This window comes from Sinocyclocheilus grahami, unplaced genomic scaffold (assembly GCF_001515645.1).
Source record: "Sinocyclocheilus grahami isolate Dianchi unplaced genomic scaffold, SAMN03320097.WGS_v1.1 scaffold942.1, whole genome shotgun sequence".
NCBI lineage: Eukaryota > Metazoa > Chordata > Actinopteri > Cypriniformes > Cyprinidae > Sinocyclocheilus > Sinocyclocheilus grahami.
In genome coordinates, this window is record NW_015506121.1 from 553,527 (window position 1) to 576,274 (window position 22,748).

General features: G+C 36.9%; 1 protein-coding gene across 1 annotated transcript in view; it reads right to left on the bottom strand.

Moving 5' to 3' along the window:
- The window catches only part of LOC107564508 (delta-sarcoglycan-like), a 427,344-nt gene extending 405,277 nt beyond the window's left edge, over positions 1-22,067 (bottom strand). The window contains exon 1 of the mRNA XM_016249600.1: positions 22,007-22,067. The gene's annotated coding sequence lies outside the window, so the exon portion shown is untranslated. The remainder of the gene's footprint in view (positions 1-22,006) is intronic.
- Positions 22,068-22,748: the final 681 nt, after the last annotated feature.

Genomic DNA, 22,748 nt, shown 5'->3' on the forward strand with positions numbered 1-22,748 from the left:
CTATGGAGGCCGTATGTGAACTCTCTGCCTGTCCTGTCACGACTATGGAGGCCGTATGTGAACTCTCTGCCTGTCCTGTCATGGCTATGGAGGCCGTATGTGAACTCTCTGGCTGTCCTGTCGTGGCTATGGAGGCCTTATGTGAACTCTCTGCCTGTTCCGTCACGGCTATGAAGGCCGTTAATAAACATTCAGTCCTGTCTATCACAGCCGAGGAGATTACCAATGAACTCACGGTGCCTTCTGCCTCGGTCTTGGGGGCCATAAGTAAAATGTCTGTTTCCTATGTTTCAGTTCCTCCGAGGTCTCAGTCTCAGCCCTGGTTTCCTCCTCCGTCTGCTCCGCCAGGGTGGTCTTCTCTGCTCTGGTGGTCTTCTGCTCCGCTGTGGGGATCTTCGGACCCGTCTGCTCTGTTGTGACCGTCTGCTCCACCCTGGAGGTCCTCAGTTCCGCCAGTTCTGCCATCTCCGCCCTGGCTCTCTGCCCCGCCAGCTCTGCCCTGGTGCTCTTCTGCTCTGCTCTGGTGGTATTCAGTTCCACCTACTTCGCCCTGGTGGATTTCAGCTCCGCTCTGGTGGTCTTCAGCTCTGCCCTGGCTCCCTGTTCCACTGGCTCTGCCTCAGTCCCCAGGTTCTCTTCCTGCACATGGACCTGGCCCTCCATCCCCCCCCCCCTGTTCCGCCTCCTCTCCACCACCCTCCTGGACTTAACAGTGTTTATTTTGGAGCGTCTGGAATCCGCTCCTAAAGGGGGGGCTCTGTCATGATCTAGCTCATGTTCCCCTGTCTTGTGATAAGACTTTTGTGTTACTTCCTGTCTAGAGTGCCTTTTGTAGTCATTTTTGTTTCATTGGTCCTCTTGATTACTTTCCCAGGTGTCTTGTTACCTTGTCATCTTCTTAGTGTCTCTGTGTATAATAGTTCTGTGTTTTAGTCAGTCTGAGTCAGTCGTTGTCTTTGCGAAGTTGTGGCATGTTGTTTCTGTTTCCTGGTTCTCTCTGTGTTTGGTTCTATGTTTCTGGATTTGGATTACCTTTTGTTTTATTAAATGTTCCACTGATTGCATTTGGATCCTACCTTGACTCTTCCTTGCATTGACATGTTACAGCTATGAAGTTATGCAATGGACTGATATTCGTTTATAGGTCCTTTTAAGATGATTTTAGATGCATCTACATATGTAAAAGACAGTCTCTCTGTCATTCTGTGAACGTGAGGGTGTGCTTTGTGAGGAACAAAAAGGTCAAAAGTCTAGAAGGAGCCTGATCTTTGTCCTGGGTGGGGGAAACCAGTCCGAGGAAGTATGTAGCTCATGATTTCTATCATGGATTTACATGTGATGGTCAGCTGTGCATTTCTTTGACCATTAATCTTGGTTACTTGCCCCAAATTTGACAAACTCCTTCCTGAGTTGGGATTATCAATAAGAGCTATTTTGTAATGGTGCAAGCTGTTCTATGAAAGAGCTGGTTGGTTAGGCTTGCTTCAGACTGGCTGGAGCTAGGATCTGGACAGATTTATGACATTGTCTTGTTATCCTGGGCCTCTTTGTGGAATTTTGCTCTTTGTGGAATCTGATCAAATCTTAACCTTTTCACTGGTGTTTAAAATATTCTAGTTGTCACCCCCAGAGTGAGTTTTCTTTTAGGCAACCGTTATTTTAGAACGTTTCCCCTTATGCTTCCATGGCGTCATGCTTGTCACGTGACACACCGCAGCCATGAAAACACTGTATGACAGATGGATCGCTTTTATTTCGTTTTTCCTTTTTTTATTCAAAATATTCACACACTTGCTTACCATGTCATCAACTTTCTGATATTCTGATTCACAAATACGTGTAACTGAGTGTGTTGTGTCGTTTAAAAACCGTCATAAATGAGCTTGATCATGATCTATAACGCGAGATGGGCGCCGCCATATTTATTCACGCTACAGTTCAGAAAGTCCTTTCAGTCGGATTTACAGCACGTGAATTCATAAATTTCTCCCAAAATGCATGCAAGAAAGTGGCTGGTGAACTGGGAGAAGAATAGAGTAAACTTTATAGTTACTTACACTATGTGTATCTGATATGAATAAAATACTTTGGCAAATTGTTGTTAAATTTGAATGGATTGTTATTGCTGCTTCCATAGACATCCGTGTATTTTACAAAGTCTAAATGTATTGTTTTACTAGTACGTATGTGTATTTAAATGTCTGAAACCTAAACTAAACATTATGTGGTTAAAAACACTGCATAGTTGTGATTATATGACGCTGGTGAACTGGGAGAAGAATAGAGTAAACTTTATAGTTACTTACACTATGTGTATCTGATATGAATAAAATACTTTGGCAAATTGTTGTTAAATTTGAATGGATTGTTATTGCTGCTTCCATAGACATCCGTGTATTTTACAAAGTCTAAATGTATTGTTTTACTAGTACGTATGTGTATTTAAATGTCTGAAACCTAAAGTAAACATTATGTGGTTAAAAACACTGTGATTATAACATAATTCTGATTTGCTGATTTGTTGAAACTCACTATTCGTTCAGGAATTAAACAGGTGACTGTCTTTATAATTGACTTATTAAATCATTATTCAAAGACTATAATTCAGGAAATAAAATAACTGTTTCAATTTTAATATATTTTAAAATATAATTTATTCCTGTGATGGCAAAGCTGAATTTTCAACAGCCATAACTCCAGTCTTCAATGTTCAATGTTTCAGCACTGAAGGGACATGTCTTTTTGTTGTCAATGTTAAAAACAGTTGTGCTGATTAATCTTTTGTGTGTGTGTGTGGAAAACATGATGCTGTTTTTTTTAGTTTCCTAGATAAATAAAAAGTTCAAAAGAAAATTGTCCCATTGATGAGATTATCTTATATAAAAAAATACAGTAAATCTGGGTTCTATTATTATTTAGTTTTTTTAAATGATGCAACACTCACGGCTAGTGTAGACAGGTGTCGGCCATAAGCAGCTGAATACCAGTGGGGCAGGGCATGTAATGCAACAACGTATAACTATTCATCAGTGTCTTACTCTGGAGGCACACATATGCAAATATATTTGCTCATGAGACATCAGAGATCTCACAATATCCAAAAGAGTTTGGTTAAATAAATCCATTACAAGGAAAGTCTGTTCACTCTGTGGCTATATTTGTCCTTTAACCTTTTAAAGGCCAAAACCATAAAGAGAAATCAGAAAATTAATTTATTGCTATTTTCCATCTTATTGGGACTCAAATACTAAAATTTCATGATTTCTGTTTTCAAAACTTTGAAAAATGTTTTTTTTAATGTTTGTATCCCCCAGCATATGTCGCAAAACTCTTGTTTATCAATGCTTGTAAAAACATTTTCAATAAATGGTTGCAATTCCTCAACATTTTGGAATACAGAACTAAGGTTGGGCTCTCTTTAAAGATGACATAACAGATTATTGCTGAAGTGAACGCATTTAAAAAAAATAAAGTATAAAAAAGTTATAGAAGTTTAAGATTATAGTAAAGGTAATGCAATACACTCATTTTGTTTTAATTTATATATAAGATATATTTTATAAAATATGTAGCACTCTAAAATTGCTATAAAATCAAAGCCATATGTCTAACCAAGTTATGTTCCAAATTTGAAGTTGATATCACAAAAATTGTGGTTCATGTGAGATTTTATTTGGGCACTATACCAACAATTAACCACTGGGTTACACCCAAACTCTATTGAATTTTTTTATGCAGTTTTCTGTCACAAATCAATTTCTGTCACAATATCAATTCTATTACAAAACAGTCACCAAATATGGAACCCTGACTGTCAGACCTTTCCAACGATATTTGTTTTGTCAAGATTACAAAAAGATTAGATTTTCTAAAACACAAGCCACAAAAAGTCAATGTGTTTTTATATATTGATCTATACCCCTAAACGGGTGACTCATTCCCTGAGATACAAACATTTAGAGACAGATTGCAAAAAATTTAAGCATTTAATTCATAAAATTTAAATGTAAACCTAATAAGCTAATGCTGAACAACTAATGCATTTTAAACAGGTAAGCCCATCCAACATGTGTAAATATGTGAACTAGATCAACTTTTATCGGAGGGTGAGTAGATGTCCCACTACAGGCGGCCATGCAGTTTTACATGCTGCCTGTGAGCTAAACAAAGAATGTATGAACAAAGTCAATATATCTAAATTTTCACAACAAACACCCTTTCAACATGAAACCAAGAAATGAGACCTACACTTTCCCTGCCTCCCAAAGGGTTGTATCCCCCAGGATACACAGGCAATTAAAGGGTTAATAGGGAAGTCCTGACTTCTTAAAAACTTGCTACACTCACATTTAAATTACATATTTCAAATCAGCAACAAAATCTGACTTAAAAGTTCCCATAAATGTTGTTTATTATTAATTAGACATTTCTACAAGAATACTATTGCATGATAACTTTTTTAAGTTTTAAATTACTTACATTTTAACTTTATTTTGTTTAAATGTATTTGTATGCTCTACACGGTGTCAATATATATATATATATATATATATATATATATGTATATATATATATATATATATATATACAGCACTTTTAACATAATAACAATTTGAATGCAGCAGGATGGAGTAAAACCAAAAATAACAGATAAATAGAAACAAAAGCACAAAATAAGTGTCAGCTGGTCAGAGAATGTTCTGCAGGAACACACTTCCAGGCTTATTTTAATCTCATTACAGTTAATGTTTTTTAAAAGAAATAAAACGCAAGGCAACTTTGAAATCCAACAACAAATATACAGTACTGAGCACTCTGAAACTTGTAATTTAGCCATTACTCTTTACTTAGAAGACAATCAATGTTATTTGGAGATCAAATGTTTCAGCAAGTCTGCTTGATCAATTACCAACGAAGCATGTCAAAATTATTCAGATTTTCTTTTTCTTTTCAAAGTGATAAAGTGCTGTAGTGCAAAAATTAGTAAACCCTCCTGAAAGTTACAAAATAAAACTTTTCTGGTGCAAGTCAAAGGAACTCTCTGATCAACAGGTGAGTATGTTGAACCAAAACATTGTCAATTTCTTGACAAGTGTTACATAGCCCATTAAATCATTTTAAAATGAATGCCGACAATAATGGAACCACCTGCAGAACTGTCAATAGACTTATTTCTTTCGACAAAAAGACACTAAATGAATACAAAATCATTGTTTTATTGTGAAAATATATGCAAAATATAATAATATAATATAATATAATATAATATATATGGTGATTATATTTTTGAAGTATTGCAGGTATACAGCAAATATATGAAATATAATTGCATGACTTTAAGTGTGCATTTTTATATACAGTATATTCTGTTGTGGGATGTTGGTGTTTGCTCAAATCAGCTTCTGTGGGGCAGGGGCATCTGTTACCTAGCAGCCACATCTGACCCTGGCACCACAAGAAACCAAAAGCAAGACTCGTGAATCAATCTGTTTCTAAGGAGTAAGTACATGTCACTCTTTGTCTCTAACTTAAACACACAGTTTTGGCAAAATGCACATGGTGCCAGGGACACACACACACACACACACACAAACCTGTGAGACTGTGTGTATGAATGAGCCATGTCTTGCTAAGGGGTCATGTGGTTCTCTTCATAGCAGACACAGACAGGTGACTGCAGTGCTTGAAGTGGGCCGGTATGCAATACTTCAGTACTTCAATATTTTAGTCTTTAGCATACTGGCACTTTATCGTGCGTACCAGCACTTCTGACATGTTGCCAGTACTGAGTCAAAGTGTCAGTGTCTGGGTGATTGGAAATGACACTATAAAGCACACTACTCAGGAGGTCATTTGAAACCGGTAAACTTCTGGAAAGTTCAAGATTCCAGCAAGGGAATGCATTACTAATAAGTAATAAGTAGTAATGCAGAGAAAACAAGGACAATTTCAACAGAGATGGTGTAAAGAATAGTGACTCGCGTCCAGATGGCAGTAAATTATTATTTTCAGCATGTATTTGGCTTAAAAGCACGAGCGTTTTATAATGAATGCTGGCTGAAGGTGTTTTAGATTATAGACTGGTCAGTGGTTTAGTTATTCTGAATGGATCCGTATAGTTGCATGTACAGTCAGGTTATGGCAGCAGATTTAGTGGTCTTTTGGCTTCTCCCTGTGGTCCTGTTTGGTATCGAAGCTTAACTGGTGCTTATTTATATTATATAAATATACCCGCACTTCTTTTTTTCCACTTCAAGCACTGGGTGACTGACTCTAGTGTACTTATTGAAAAAGGACATTAGTGTTGAAGTTCCCTTTAGAAAAGAAACACTTGGTATAGGGAAAAGCCAACTAATGCAACTAACAACATACTGTATGTACAACAACATATTTTTGCATTTGTATCATATGCACACCAGCATGAGGGCGAGACCTTCCTTCCAGCAACCTGGCACTCACATGAGACTGCAGCAATTAGCAAAAGACAATTATCTAACATTCCAATCAATTACCAATTGATAAAATGTACTATATTTTTTTACAAAATGCTCAATATTTTTTTCTTCTTCGAGAAGCTGCTACACTATAGAAATCCCAATTTTTCTTTCATGCAGAAACAAATCTAAACTAAACTAAAAATCTAACTAAATTTAATTGGCTCATGCTTAAAGCGAAAAAAAGGTCAGAAAATGTCATAATGCTGATTCATGAAGCTTCAAAACCCTTACAAAACTTTTGTTTTGAATCAGTAAATGAATATACTGTAAAGAACACAATGCTATACAATATAAGTCAAAATATACCATGTTACAAAATGCTGTTTTACAGTAACTTGAAAATACACATGAAAAGTCAGCAAATGCATCGGCCCTACTGTAAATCAAATGAGGCAAGGTAAAAATGTCAAATGTCACATTTCAAATAAGCAACCTATTTTCATTGGAAATGACTGTCATTTTCTGCAAGATGATATTATGTTGCTTGTTGCATGTTCTGAGGCCCTTTCAAAGTAAAATGTCCAGTATTGTTAAAAGCGTGTCTAATTTTATTCCAAACAGAAAAAAAAAAATGTGAATCTGGCGATGTTTTATTACGTTGGTTGTTGTACGTATCGCGGCAGTTTAGAAATTAACCATCCTGTCAGTGGCACAAAATGGTTAAAGCTCTGTTGGTTTCAAAATAAAAGTACCACCTATAATAAACCCTAACGTGAGAAAAAAGCGCACATTAACTTGCTGTGATTCATGACATGCATCCACACAATTTCTTCCACTTTGTAAACAAAGGATGCCACAAGCAGACTTGGACAGCACTCTGCTGCACGATACAATGTGCAGATGTTCTGTTTTAATTGAGCAAGGAAGCAATAAGTCAGGCCCGTAGAGTGAGCTACCTTAACGTCTCATCCAACTCAATTAAATTTCAGCAGTAATTCTTGGCTCCAGCCCACCCTCAGGTTTTGTCACTAAAGCACAGAACAATAAATCACCTCAACCTTGTTGCATCCCCTGAAATCTAACTGAGACAAAGAACTTTCATTTATTACAAGGTTGGAGTTTGAGGCAGGTGTGGCCACTGCCTCCATTTCCCCACCATACTTCCAAATCCAAGTGCAGGAGTTGTATTTATTGATACAAACTATGGAACAAAAACTTGATACCAGTTTTCTTCAGGCTGTTGTGTGCCAGGAAGAAAGTTTATCTGATTTGGAATGGATATTGAGGGAGTAGTAAGAGTCATATATAGACCGTACCTTCAAACTATATAATTATGTAATACTGAACGTATATGCTCCTTTTGTTCATTTTATCTACTCAGTAGGTTTCTGCTTATTAAATAATTATGAGGTCAGTTTTCAATGGTTGTGAAATTAGCAGACTTACAATAGGCTTGATTTGAAGTGTTAGGGATCCATATGAACGCTTAAATCGTTAAATTAGGCAATAAATTGACTGTCAAAGACTCTCTGCGGCCATAATGTGCTGCAACACATCTTTTGAGGACTTAAAGTGAATTTATAGTGGCATAAAGATGATGCAAGAATGTTCCAATTCTTCATTAAAGAAATAAGACACAAGAGCAGGCAGTGCATTATAGTGTTTTTACCACAGTTTACGGAGTGTTCTTAGTCATTATAGAGGACCAGAAATGTCACTTAGATATAAAGTAAATAAATAAATAATTAAATAATTACATTGAATTAAAAAAATATATTTTTTTTTTATATTGACAGATATATTTAAATAGTTTAACCTGTTTAATGTAACAATAAAACAATATATTAGTAACCAATTTTAAATGCAACTTTTAAATAGCACTTAAAAATGGCAAATTGCTGTTCTTAATCCATTTGCAACCAGCTGTTCTATGTTCTTTCGCTAAATGGTTTATTTGTCAGTGAAGTTAAATAGGGATGCACCGATACCACTTTTTCCAGTACTTGCCCGTTACTTTTGTTTTTGGTACTTGCCGATACCGAGTACCGATACCAATACAGGTGCATCGCAATAAATTAGAATGTCGTGGAAAAGTTTATTTATTTCAGTAATTCAACTCAAATTGTGAAACTCTGTATTAAATAAATTCAATGCACACAGACTGAAGTAGTTTAAGTCTTTGGTTCTTTTAATTGTGATTATTTTGGCACATTTAACAAAAACCCACCAATTCAACAAATTAGAATACTTCGTAAGACCAAAACATAAAACAACATTTTTAGTGAATTGTTGGCCTCCTGGAAAGTATGTTAATTTACTGTACATGTACTCAATACTTGGTAGGGGCTCCTTTTGCTTTAATTACTGCCTCATTTCGGCGTGGCATGGAGGTGATCAGTTTGTGGCACTGCTGAGGTGGTATGGAAGCCCAGGTTTCTTTGACAGTGGCCTTCAGCTCATCTGCATTTTTTGGTCTCTTGTTTCTCATTTTCCTCTTGACAATACCCCATAGATTCTCTATGGGGTTCAGGTCTGGTGAGTTTGCTGGTCAGTCAAGCACACCAACACCATGGTCATTTAACCAACTTTTGGTGCTTTTGGCAGTGTGGGCTAGGGGTTGCACAGACTAATCGACTAGTCGACTTCAATGCCCTTCCATGACGCTTTAAACTTGACATCGACTAGTCGCTGGTCCTATAGAGGGCGCAACAGGATGAGAAATCTTTGAAGGACTTCCATATTTACACTCCATTTCCAAACAGTTCAAATGACAAATAAATGCATACTCTGAAAGCGCTCCACAAGACATGTGTGATTATATTACTGGATGATCGAAATTGAACGGGAGAATGCACATTTTAAACAGCTTATTGTACAGGTAAGTTAATCGCCATTCTAATCTAATGCGCTGCTGCACTGTAACGCACACACAGGCTACAGACAGTAGCGCGTACATCACGCGCACAGAATCATTCAGTGCGGAAATATATTGTCAACACTGTTCTGTGATTTCTCAATAAAATAGCTTAGAAACTGAAAAGTTCACGCATATATTTCTTAATAACTAAATTCCACAGCTTCACTACTAGTACAGAGATGCTGCCAGGTAGAATTAATTTACACACGCAATCACTCTCTCACTAATGCACTCATATTAATGTAATCTTTACTGTGCTACTTTATCTGTATCTGATTTAGAAAAAGCAGAAATCTGTGAGAAATATAACGACTTAAAGACAAAAGAACTGATAAAAAAGCTGTTATAGGAGCAACAGCCATGTGGGCAGCGCTGTGTCATATGCCATAGCTGTGCACAAGCTGTTTGTCACAGCTCCAGACTTATTTGTTCATTAATGACGTCATCAGCGACTAGTCGACTTCGACTCGACTTTCATCACATAAAAGTCGACTTCAAAAAATCACAAGTCGTTCAACCCCTAGTGTGGGCAGGTGCCAAATCCTGCTGGAAAATGAAATTAGCATCTTCAAAAAGCTGGTCAGCAGAAGGAAGCATGAAGTGCTCCAAAATTTCTTGGTAAACGGGTGCAGTGACATTGGTTTTCAAAAAACACAATGGACCAACACCAGCAGATGATATTGCACCCCAAATCATCACAGACTGTGGAAACTTAACACTGGACTTCAAGCAACTTGGGCTATGAGCTTCTACACCCTTCCTCCAGACTCTAGGACCTTGGTTTCCAATGAAATACAAAACTTGCTCTCATCTGAAAAGAGGACTTTGTGGTTGTGCATCTTCTTCTTCCACACTTTTTCCTTCCACTGAAATTTCTGTTAACATGCTTGGATACAGCACTCTGTGAACAGTCAGCTTCTTTGGCAATGAATATTTGTGGCTTACCCTCCTTGTGAAGGGTGTCATTAGGCACGTTTCCATTACAGATTTGGCAAAACTTTGGCGATATTTTCTGAATGTCGATAAAAAAGTATTGCGAAATGACGGCGTTTCCATTAACCAATGTTATGCGGCTAAAACGTAACCTTTTGCCTCTCGCGATAAGTCATGGCAATGGCTTTTGGTGGGATTTTGGCTATATTTATTCAAAGGAGGCTTATGCGTGTATCTTTACAGAAGCAGCAAAGAGAGCCGCTTCAGAAACGTGCGTGGCGCGGCTGGAATAAACCATAGCCTCTCGCGATAAGTCATGGCAACGGATTTTGGTGGGATTTTGACGGATTTTGGCTATATTTATTCAAAGGAGGCTTATGCGTGTATCTTTACAGAAGCAGCAAAGAGAGCCGCTTTAGAAACGTGCGTGGCGCGGCTGGAATAAACCATATCCTGTATAAAACCATAAACACAAGCACTGAGTGGCCGTAATCAGCTTCAGTGACCGTATCAGAGCCACACTGCACCGCAGACGTGTGCAATGTAAATTGTCTTAAGTATTAATAGTAGGGAAAGCCCCTTATACTGGAGCGCGGCCACTTATGAAGTGTTTCTTGGAGGTTATAGTGCATTGAAGAATGATCATATGAATTTTGAAAAAAAAAAAATATATATATATATAGTATTTATAGAATTTTGAAAAACTATGAAAATGTGACCTGTAAGCCGTTTCCATTGCAGTTTTGCGAATTAATCCTTTTTCGCATTGCCTGAAAAACCACCTCATGCGAGCGTAAAAACTTTTTTGCGATATATGGGCGTTTTTGCGAAATTGACGCGTTTCCATTAAGCGTATTTTCAATACTTGAAGGGTAATGGAAACGCGCCTAATGATTGTCTTCTGGACAACTGTCAGATCAGCAGTCTTCCCCATGATTGTGTAGCCTAGACTCGGTCTGAATAATTTTTGGTCCCACATTTGCATCAATTTTACTGGTAGTCCACTGTATGAAGAATTTTTTGGGTATAATATATCACAGTTGAATTTATTTAGATTTCCTTTACATAAATGAACTATAGTGTCCTACACCCACTAGTAAAAAAAAATATCAAATTATATCTGGTCTCTGAATAATTTTTGGTTTGACTGAATATCCTTCTGTTATTTTCACACTTAATTATGCCCATTAAAATGTATTTTACATGTATGTTGCTTTCACTGTTCATTTTTTTCTCTCTCTATGGTAGCCTACATCATCTTTCGGTCTGAATAATTTTTGGTCCCACATTTGCATCAATTTTACTGGTAGTCCACTGTATGAAGAATTTTTTGGGTATAATATATCACAGTTGAATTTATTTAGATTTCCTTTACATAAATGAACTATAGTGTCCTACACCCACTAGTAAAAAAAAATATCAAAAATTACATCTGGTCTCTGAATAATTTTTGCTTTGACTATATACTTCTGTTATTTTATGCCCATTAAAATGTATTTTACAAGTTTTTGTTACTTTCACTGGTCATTTTTCTCTCTCTCTATGGTAGCCTACATCATCTTCAATTTAATAGCATTAGAGCTGCTCCATTGCAGCGGCTTAGTACTGTAATCACGCTATTTGCTGTAAAAATGAGTACAGGAGCTCAGTATTGGTGCATCCCTAAAGTTAAACATTCATCAGTTCACATGTGTTAAAGTTCAAGCTAGGCAAGGAGAGGAGATGTGAATGTAAATGCAACAGTTTACTGTTATTTAAAAAAAAAAAAAAAAAGAAGATAATCCAAGAACATAAAAACAAAGGAGTAGGAGAAAACGCACCAATAATATGGCGATCAAACACAAGATATATTGAGGCAGATAGTGCACAATGTGAGTATATTAGCAACAGCAAACTGAGCAGCAGATGAAGAGGTGTAAGGGAGCAAAGTGAGTAGACCCACACACACAATAGTCCACAATGTCACTGTGTAAGAGTAGTAAGGTTATGTATATATTTCTTATCCTCCAGGTAGTAGGCGAACACAAGGGGAGCTGGAGACTGGAGCAGACATCTGGAGTATTGCAGATAATCACAGAGGTAAGAAATCCAGGTAAGTAAATCACACAAATCAAGGAGTAGTCCTAGTCGTAGACCAGACCAAGATGAGTGTATGGAGTTGACTTAAATAGAGTGGAGCTGATTAGGGTGGTGTGGGGGATTGTGGAGTGTATGAAGGTGGGAGCCAGGAGAGATTATGGGAAATAAGTGTGGAGGTGACAGGTGATAGTGAAATGACTGTCACCTGTCAACTCCGGTAGGTGCCTCTTGACAGCATAAACAAAAACTACACTGGAGGGGAGACATACTTTCCATTAGGGGGTGGGAGGGAGGACCAGGACCCCTGGGCTCTTTCCTCCTAGACAGAGGAGTCAGCAAACTTGTATTCCCTGACGATGCTAAAGGCAGAGTTGGAGGCTTGGAACACTGAGGTGTTCCTACTGAAAATGGGGACCAAGGTGGAATTGGAGGGAAAGAGGAACCCGATGGAGCTGAAGGGGGGGAGGGCTGAGGTGCATCCAGAGGCCCCTGAGTCCGTGACAATGCCAGGGTGATGCCTGACGAAGGTAGACCTGGAGGGATGAGGGAACCTGAAGGAATAACAGATCACAGAAAAGCTGAGGGAGCAACAGGTCAAAGGTCTGAGATGGAACTATGGGCTCAAAAGCCTGCAGTGTAGCCAGGTGGTTATGAGGCTTGATCAGTGTCTTATAGTCCCTCAACCATGGTTGGATGGGCTGGCCAGGAGACTGTGGTCACGCTGGTGGAGCCAGAGGGTCGAGGAGGGTTGGCAAATCAGGAGGACGAGGCAGAGCCAGGAAACTGGGCGAATCCAGCTGAGAGTAATCACAATAAGTATCGCTTTTTATTTCTCCTCTTTTCTACTGCTTGTTTCACTTCTGTTTCAGTTTTTTATAACCATTTCTTGCTATGTGTCAGTAAGTTGTTGTTATTTTAGCATGTGTATTTGGCTCAGTGTTTTTTTTTAGGATTACTGATAAACTAATGTAGTTTGATTTGTATTAGTTATCTATTTTAGTTTTAGTTACAGTTGTAGTAATGTTGTCATTTTATTCATTTTTTATTATGTCTATATAGGCTTTTTATTTAGTTTTAGTTTTATTTATTTTGAGTTATTTCAGTACTTCAACATACAAAATGGAAATAATATATAATATATATATATATTGAATGTATGTGTGTGTACTGTACATTCACATGTAGTTGTTTTTTTGGTGTTTGGCTTAGTGTTATGTTAGAATCATTATTATACTCATACCTTTTGTTCTTTTAATATTTTGAATTGTTTTTAGCTTTATTTTTTTGTTTTCATTAAAATGTTTAGGTTTGAAATGTTGTTGTATACATTTGTCATTTTTATTTAATTTATTATTTTTTTCCTCATTTTGTCTCTCACAGTTAAGGTATACCTATGATGAAAATTACAGGCCTCTCTCATCCTTTTAAGTGGGAGAACTTGCACAATTGGTGGCTGACTAAATACTTTTTTGCCCCACTGTATATATAGTATTTATAGAATTTTAGCTTTTAGTTTTAATTACTTTAATTACTTTTTACTTATATTTGTAAGTCGCTTTGGATAAAAGTGTCTGCTAAATGACTAAAAGTAAAGTAAAGTAAAGTAAAAGAGTGCAAAGCCAGGCAGAACCAAACAGAACCAGTGGAGGAGGTGGAGACATGGAGCTTGATGGAACCAGCAGACAAAGGAGGTAAGAAGCTGGGCAGGACAAATGAAGAAAAAGGTGCTAAGAGGCTGAGTAGGACCAATGAAGATGAAGGAGCTTGGCAACTGTGAGGACCAGTGGAGGAGGAAGGACTTTGGAACTGGTGGGAATAATCCAGTCCAATATACCAGATGAGACCGATGGGTACAAATATACTTCAATGGAGGGTGTATGGGTGGGACTCCATTCCAGGATGTTGAACTGGATTAATATTTCCTCTGAGACAGACTTGGTAACAGATTCAGGTTCTGGGACAAATGTGGCTTCTGGCACTATCTACAGACTGGAAATCTCCATTAGCAGGATGTCCTTGGCTCTGGGTCCGTGGCAGTTTTCCTTCAACTAACCCATGGTGAAAGAGGCACCACTCGTACTGAGCAACAAAGTCCATAAATCTCCCTTGAGGATCATCAACAGGGAAATGGAGGGATAATGGTTTTTAACTGATCATTAAGTCCTGTAAAAAAATAAAATAAAAAATCTATGAGCAGGTGGGGAATTGTGTTTGACAAGCGAGGTCCAAATAAATAAAATAAATACACAGGAAAACGATGAACCAAACAACTCACGTGATGAACATAATCAGTAATTTTGGAAACAAATTAGCATATGAGAACAAAGGAAACAGTAACTAAACCACACGAAAACAAGAACATCAAGTACAAGTCCAAAGAAATGAAATAAAAAACAAAACCAAATGTGACAATATGGGAGAGTAACCAATTATCTTTCAAATTAATTTTTGAGAATTTTCTTAAAAACGAGTTTTCTAAGAAGTGTCATAAAATTCTGTCAAATGTTTATTGACATGCAGTCTATGTTTGAACTGTAGAATGCCATTTTTTTCACTTAATTAGCAAATAAATGAAGAAAAGCATCTAGCAAAAGATTAGCTAAAGCAGTTGGCAAATGGATTAAGAAAAGCAATGAGTCAATGCATTATAAAATTACAAATTAAATTATTTTTATATTTGTTTACAAATATTAATCTATTATTTATTGTTATATTTAGTTATATTTTTAAACATTAAAAAATCTACATAAATATAAATCTGTATATTCTTTTGAAAGCTGTTTTAAAACTAAATATTTACTTACTGGTGATTTACTTATAATGTCTTTTTTGTTTCAACAAAGCTCATTCAATCAGAATTTAGAATACATATGTTTTATAGTTTTTAGCACAGTACATTGTTTTTGTAAGCAATTATAAGTTGGTATAGCTATAGCTAAAGAATATTGTAGGTATGTTATAAATATGTATTATATGTAAAGTTAGGAACTACAACAGCTGCACAGTACAGAGACTATAATGATTGACAGCAGCAATAAGCAGCCCACCTGAATGTATTTCAGCCATGAAATAAGTTCCTTTAAATTTAGTATTCGGGAGCTATTGCTTTAAAAAAAAAGTTGTTTATGAATTCAGTTCAGCTGAATACCAATTACTGAGAGACCATAACATTGCATAATCACAGGTGAAAGCAGAAACAAAACAGGAAATAAAAAATAAATTAATAAATTAATAAATAATTCCCGCTTCAGCTGATTTTTGGGGGGCCGAGATGAGTTTGTTACTGTGCATTTTCATGATGCAGTTCTGGCATAGAGAAGAACATGGTGTACTATGATTCATACCTGAGAAAGTGAAGTCAAAAAAGATCAGAATAGACCACCTTGAATGGGAGTCAGTTTTAGAGGGCAGTACAGGGGATCAGTATGTTAATTTAATTACACATTTGACTAGGGGAAACAAACCAGAGTAGAACAAAATAGGTTTTGTGAAAAAATTCACTATCATAAACTAAGCTATGGTACTACAACATGTGCATTCATTTTTAGAGCTTGACAGCTCATGATATCATTTACATTCACTGAACGAAAAAAGCAGCTTGGACATTCTGCCAAATGTCTTCATACACCAATCATACATTCCTGCCCTTTCTTTTTGGTAATCTTGATTATTATTAATCTTAGTGTATATATATATATATATATATATATATACTTCTCAAAGCCCAGTATAAGAAGTTATGTTGCTGAAATACAAGTTTTGTACTGGAAAAAAATCCAAGAAACAGAGAAATTATTGTTTGCTTGAAATCATTTGCAGTTGATGTGTTATATTGATTGGATGGTTGTAGCAATTACCAGTCTACTTGCAACAATGGAATAAAACATTTTTCAACATTATGATTATTGTGGAGGGCATGTTCTGGTTTTAGAGAATGTTGTGGTTCTGCCAGAACTCAAAAGCATAAATGGCAACTATTCACAAAACCACACACCTCACCATCAAATTATGACAAGCCCTCCATGGAAAGCAGTGCAAGGGCAAAGTTACCAGATACTACTAATCTCTGTAGTATTTACACACTGTATTGAAAAATAGTCATATATATATTTTTTGAAGCAGCTTACAGTGATTATTTTAACCATCTGCATGTTTTATACCAATACATCAACAGTTGCTTTAGAACAAACTCCTGCTTTCAGCTGGACACTTTCAGAATCCTAAATATTTTTGTTACTGTGCAGGAACACAGGACATAATTTTGAAGTAAGTCTATATATAACTTCAGCTGTCTATCATAAGCAGTGGTAACAGCATGACTCTTTTATGTGTAGGCAGTACCCTTTTAGCTAAAATTATAACTAAAGGTAAAAGAAAAGAAGAGGGGAAAAGAAGCACACATTACTGTGGGCAATATTCAAAGAATGTTATCGAAGAGAGAAAAATCAAAGGGCTGTCTGTGTCTCTTGGTCTTTCCACAGAAGTGTCTGGACAGGTGGGGTTGATACTACCTCTTCAGTATGGCTGGAGGGCTTGTGTAATTTTACACAGACAGTCCACCACTCAACAGGCGCTGATACTAGCACAGTGAGTGTAGTGATGAGTCATTCTGACTAAAAAATGACAGACTGCATTACATTGTTATAAAGAGGTTATTGCATGAGGAATAATTGACGACAGGCAGATGAATAATCCACCACACCTTAGGTGTGCATGATTTTTCTAATAACTCAACAGCTGGAGTCAATTATTCCCCTATGGTTAACACACCTAAAGACATTGTTCAAATTATATATTTGAAGACATTTGTCAGGTTTTTGTCCTTAAAATACTTTTGTATGTAAGTCTAATTTCTGTCCAACTTTATACTATTTTTAACTATTATGACTCGCTTCTAAATAAATCAATAAATTGTTAGGTACAATGTACCTACTGTTTGCAGGCTGAATTGCAAAACACTTTTGCTTTTGCAATGGGATACAGTTAAAGGGATAGTTCACCAAAAAAAAAGAAAGAAAGAAAATTCTGTCATTAATTACTCACCCTCACATCGTCCTTAACCCGTAAGACCTTCATTCATCTTCGGAACACAAATTAAGATATTTTGATGAAATCTGAGAGCTTTCTGACCCTGTATAAACAGCTAGGGAACTACCATGTTCAAGGTCCAGAAATAAGGATATTGTTAAAATAGCCCATGAGACATCAGTGGTTAAATTTTATGGATTTTATGAAGCTACAAGAACATTTTTGTGCGCAAAGAAAACAAAAATAACGACTTTATTCAAAAATGTATTCTCTTCCAGTCAACGTTTGCTGCCATTCATGAGAGTACCACAACACATGCGTGTGATACTGCTAACGCAGGAGCTGACGTTCTGACATAGATTCAATGGCATTCTGATGGCATTCCCCAACATATTAAGGCAAATTCAAAATGCACAGACAAACAGCAACAAACACCAACAAATTAGTCTGTTGAAGTTTGTTGGATCAGTGTGTTAGCCCTCTTGGCGTTGGTTGGAGTTTGTTTTCACCTGACTGAACATGCTTAATCGGCGTTTGTTGGGTTGTGGAATGTCTGAGCAGTGTGAAATGATTTTCCAACAAATGAAAACAAACTCTGATGTAATCTGATGTGAACCGTTGCCATGACGATGCACATATTTCACTTAAAGTGAGCTTCAACTATGGCCTCTTTCATTTTATTCGCTGTCTTTCAGGTGAAAAATGACACGCAAAGACATTAATAACAGTGCAATTTTGATTGTGGTTACAGGATCATCCATTTCTTCCCCAGTCAGACTTACACCATCTACACCGAACATGAGCAATGCGCCGCAACAAAATACGATGAGATTCTATTGATTATAATCAGTGACGCTGTCTACACTGGATGCAGTGCGATGCGACAACTGTCGCGTCCGGTGTAGACACGGTGCTACTTGACTCTCTTTGACTCGAAGTTTGTTGGTGTTTGTTGGGCAGTGTGAACATGACAGTTATTTTTCATAAAATTCTATATCCAACAGCCAACTTGAACCAACTTGTTTGTTGGTGTTTGTTGCCATTTGTTTATGCTGTGTGAATTGGCCTTTATGCATGTGAGAGGACCGTATGTCACCATGCCCTAAACGACTCAAAATAATAAGCCACAAAAGTGATCATTACGATGGACTCCATTATGCTGAGCAAGAGCGTTTTTATTCCCATTTTCTTTTTGGAGATTTTTAGCCTGATTAAAGTGCAATCTGAGTGCAGGTCAGCGAGGGAGTGGGTTGGACAATTGTGTTTGTGCACAGTACAAGGCAAAAGTGCCTAGTGTAGCCTTAAATTTAACTGCTTCAAGAACTGTGATATTACCATATCGCTACTGAGAAACGACAAAAGTAGCTTTTCAGCTGCAAAACTGTTTTTGATACAATCGTGGGGCAGCGCTGACAAGTATGTTTGTGTGTGTGAGTTGTATGCATGTGTACGTTTCTGTGTATGTGTTTGTATGAGAGAGAGAATGGGAGAAGGAAAGCATGCTTTCTATTTACATTTAGACATTTAGCATACGCTTTTATCCAAAGCGACTTACAAATAAGGACAATGGAAGCAATCAAAATCAACAAAAGAGCAATGATATGCAAGTGCTATAACAAGTCTCAGTTAGCTTAATGCAGTACATGTAGCAAGTTTTTTTTTAAATCATATAATAAATAAAGATGGAATAGAAAAAGAATAGAGCAAGCTAGCTATACTATCTATTCTATATACTATATATTCTATTCGATAGTAAAACATATTTATTGGGGGAAAAGAGGAATAGTTTGCCATTTTAATCATATTGTTTTATTACTATTATTATTATTAATTGGCTTGGTGGGTTTTGGTTCTTTTGTTGTAATAGTCTGTAAGAACCTTTAAAATGACTGAAATTATTTGGCGACGTGAAATGGAATTGTATTGTGAATTGTGGTTAGGGGTTGAACGACTTATGATTTTTTAAAGTCGACTTTTATGTCATGAAAGTTAAGTCGAAATCGACTAGTTGCTGATGACGTCATTAATGAACAAACATTAATGAACAAATAAGTCTGGAGCTGTGACAAACACCTTGTGCACAGCTATGGCATATGACACAGCGCTGCCCACTTGGCTATTGCTCTTATAACAGCTAATTTTTATCAGTTCTTTTGTATTTAGGTCATTATATTTCTCACAGATTTCTGCTCGTTCTAAATCAGATACAGATAAAGTAGCACAGTAAAGATTGCATGCATATGAATGCATTAGTGAAAGCGATTGTGTGTGTGAATTAATTCTACATGGCAGCGTCTCTCTACAAGTAGTGAAGCTGTGGAATTTAATTATTAATAAATATATGCTTAAACTTTTCAGTTTCTAAGCTATTTCATTGAGAAATCACAGAACAGTGTTGACAATACATATCTGCACTGAATGATTCTGTGCACTCGCGATCTGCGCGTCATGTACGAGCTACTGTCTGTAGCCTATAGGTGCGTTTCCATTACCCTTCAAATTGCGCAAATTGAAATTGCGAATTGAAAATACGCCTAGTGGAAACACTTCAATTTCACAAAAATGCCCATATATCGCAAAAAAGTTTTTAGGCTCGCATGAGGTGGTTTATCAGGCAATGCGAAAAAGGAATAATTTGCAAAACTGCAATGGAAACTTCTTTTTTTTTCGCATTTACAGCTCACATGGCGTATGTAAAAGGTCATATGATCATGTTTCAATGTACTATAACCTCTTCATACACTTCATACATGGCCGCTCTCCAGTATAAGGGGCTTTCCCTACCATTAATGCTTAGACAATTTACACTGCACACGTCTACGGTGCCACTGAAGCTGATTACAGCCACTCTCATTTCTGAAGCGGCTCTCTGCTGCTTCTGTGAAGATTCACGCATACGCCTCCTTTGAATAAATATAGCCAAAATCCCACCAAAATCCGTTGCCATGACTTATCGCGAGAGGCAAAAGGTTACGTTTTAGTCGCATAACATTGGTTAATGGAAACGCCGTCATTTCGCAATACTTTTTTATCGACATTTCTAAAATAGCGCCAAAGTTTTGCACAAATCTGTAATGGAAACGTGCCTGTGTGGGCGGTACAGTGCAGCAGCACATTAGATTAGAACAGCGGTTAACTTACCTGTACAATAAGCTGTTTAAAACATGCATTCTCCCATTCAATATCGAGCATCCAGTAATATAATCACACGTCTTGTGGAGCGCTTTCAGAGTATGCATTTATTTGTCATTTTAACAGCACATCCATACTACGTGCAGGCACTCATAAACACACATCTCCTTACACAGGCCATTACCACCAAACCAACTTGTCTGAAACAGCAAATAACATGTCAGAATTCCCTATGTGGCCACCATATTTACAGCATTAGAGCCCGGCACACTCTAATGATGTGTTTTATCTCCCTGCTTTTATGGCTGACATCTCCCTGACACACACACATATAGACACACACCTATCCGATGCTTCTCACTCATCTCATCTGATCAGCAATAGTAGGGACTCTCATGAGTTGACCTTTTGATGGTGGATGCTTGACCTTGGATTTCCTTGTCACTCAGCCCCTAATTCTTCAGGAAAAAGCCTATGTTTATCAGAATCTCATTTAGAAAGAGTAAAAAATATAATGCCAGGCCAACACTCATCAGTCAGAGAGAGATAGGGTGAGTGGTGACTGCTTCCACAGCTGGTTGTCTGACCTAGACTTATTTAGAGAATGGGGGTAGGGATTACTGGCCATTCTAGGGATGGGGAACAATGGTCAGTTAATCGACTAACCTCCAACACCCCGACATATATAATATATATCTTTAGCTTTGGTACTTTAATTAGCATGCTGTGTTTTAGCTGTTAGACGCATTTTCTATAACAAGACAGTTTTGTAATTATGTAAAAGTGGTTTGCATATCGCCAAACCTATTCCCAAGCAGTCACTCAAAGAGGTTCACTACACTTCCTAGTCTGGCTCTGTACAAAGATGTCCAGCTTATATTACGCATGAGATCACAGACCTATAACTGGAGCTGATGTCTTATTGGAGTCTGAAATAACAGCTGTACTACTTATGTGTGATGTCGTGAGGTAAAAATAAATGTTATACCAAAGACATTCAGTGAGTGTGTTAACCAACAACAAGAAAATTACTGTATTTTCAAGAGTGAAATATGTATTTGTATTAAAGTACAAATGTAATGCACTGCCTTGGCCATATGGCAGTTTAATTTAATAATTTTATGATTTGTTTCTCCTCTTAGGTCTCATTTGCTTGTAGAATATAACAGCATTTCTTATGTAAGGCAAAATTAAAAATATTTGATTCCAACAAGCTAAAAATACAGTGAGCAGCATACACCTCGAATAATCAACTTGCTGGTAAGGTAAACAACTCTGAGCATTACAACATACTCTCTGAGCACAACTCTACAGTTACCAAAATCTAGTGGAGCCTCTCAACCATTTGCCAGCAGAGATCACAGACTGACATGTAAAAACCACCTTTGTTAAATTAGTTTTCTTTCAAACACTTACCACTCAAGCCCAGAAAGCTTACAAATGAAACAAACTCACTTTCAAGCCATGTTAAGTTACCTACCTTTTGATGTTTTGTGTATTAAATTCCTGGTCTTGGAGATCTTGACTGAGTTTCCTGCCTGACTGGCTATTTTTAGCATTTCCTTCCTAAACCGTATTTGGTGGTCTCCACCTCCGCATGCAAATGTATCAGGAATAACAACAGTGTAAAGCTGGACTCAGCTGTCTGAAGTTATCACCATGCTTGAGTGTACAGCCAGGCTTCCTGACTGGGCCAGTAGGCTATTTAAAGGAGCTTATTATGAAACATGGCTCATTTTGCCAATGCAGATGCTTCCTAGCTAAAACCATTCTACCAAAAGATGCAGTAATAATACAAATACTAGAGCTCTGTATAAATGCACGATAGCGCTGGATTGATAGTACTCAAAAATTCTAGTAAGGTTTTGCCCTAAACCCTAAGTAGAGTAGTAGAGTGTTTCTTTAACTTTAGCAAATAAAAAAATTTCCCATACTGTGTGTGTGTGTTTATATATATATATATACAGTATATATATATATATATACACACACACACACACACACACACACACACAGGTGCATCTCAAAAAATGTGAATATCGTGAAAAAGTATTTTTTTTTTGTAACTTATTTCAAAGAGTGAAACGCTCATATATCCTAGATTCATTACATGTAAAGTAAAACATTTAAAAAGTTTTTTTTTTGATGATTAGAACTCATGAAAGTCAACAACTGTCAGATCAACAGTCTTCCCCATGATTGTGTAGCCTAGTGAACCAAAC